Here is a 1389-nt window from a genome sequence, read left to right on the forward strand (position 1 = left end):
TGAATTTAATACAAATTACTATTTAATGACAACACCAATCATTGAAAGAATTTAATATTTTTACTAATTTACTATTAATAATTTTATGTAAAAATTTTTTTTTAATATTTTATATTTAGCAAATAATCAGTAGTAATTTATATAATATGTATAAATAATCACATACCTACTTACTATTTTTTTTTTTAAATCTTTATTTGATTTACACAATTTACACATGTTTTGTAGGCATATGTATTAAACACAACAATATACATTTATCTTTTAAGTTGTAATGATTGATGTTGTCACCTCATTTAAATTAAATATAAAATATCATAAAAATTACAAAATATTAACACTAGTACAATTTTTAGTTTTCAATAAATATCATTGGTATTGTGCAGTTAGTCCAAATAGATTTTTTTCCACTTCTCTGCGATTAACTTGATTACCTACAGCATTTGTTTGTCAATATAATAGTTAAATAATATTACAGTTTAAGTGTATATTAACTTAATTTATTTTGCAGTTATATTTTATCCTATATGTGAAGCATTATTTTATTTTTCACTGTTACCAAAATATTGGTATTTTGAAATGCAATTGGAAATATCGGTATGAATATAATTTTAACATAGAGAATCTTCTAATTTGTAAGTGAAAGTATATTTCAGTATGGCATATTCAAATTCCAATTTGGAATCATAATATATTATGTGTATGAATCATTGTATGTTCACTTTTTTTTATGAATTAAAAAGTTAGATCAAACTATATGTCTAAGAATGTTTGTTGTAAATATAGATAATCTTGGACTATCTATTTGTCAAATTAAAATACCAAAACAAACAAAACTCTTCAATAACTGACAAAAACATCCTAGTTGTTAGTAATATTTATATGTAGTGCTATGCCACTTGGTTTTACCTATAGCTAGGCATTTATTATCCAGTAGATACCAGTGAACCATACGCTAAGCATTTAAACAACAATTGTAGATGTATAAATGATTAAACTGAAATTAAAAATAAGTTTAAACTTAATGACATATTGTATCATTTATTTAACTGTAGAAACTACCAACTACCTAAACTTACCAACAAATTGTTCATAATAATATGTAGATACCAACCTACTCATCAAGTATCCAATTGACATGCAACTAACCAATTTAGGTACTTTATTAAGAAAAATATAATATTATGTATGTGGTAGATAAGAAAAAATACATACAAGAACTTTGTACTTGAACTTTATTTATAAAAAAGTGCATAATTAAAATTTAAAAACTTAAAATGTGAAATATTAAAAAGTAAAAGTTTATTAACATTAACGATTCAGATCACGATTTATCAAATCATTTAAAATATTTGGCACAATTAAATTATAAATTATTTTCTTATAATC

The sequence above is a fragment of the Acyrthosiphon pisum genome, chromosome A1, assembly GCF_005508785.2.
Source record: "Acyrthosiphon pisum isolate AL4f chromosome A1, pea_aphid_22Mar2018_4r6ur, whole genome shotgun sequence".
NCBI lineage: Eukaryota > Metazoa > Arthropoda > Insecta > Hemiptera > Aphididae > Acyrthosiphon > Acyrthosiphon pisum.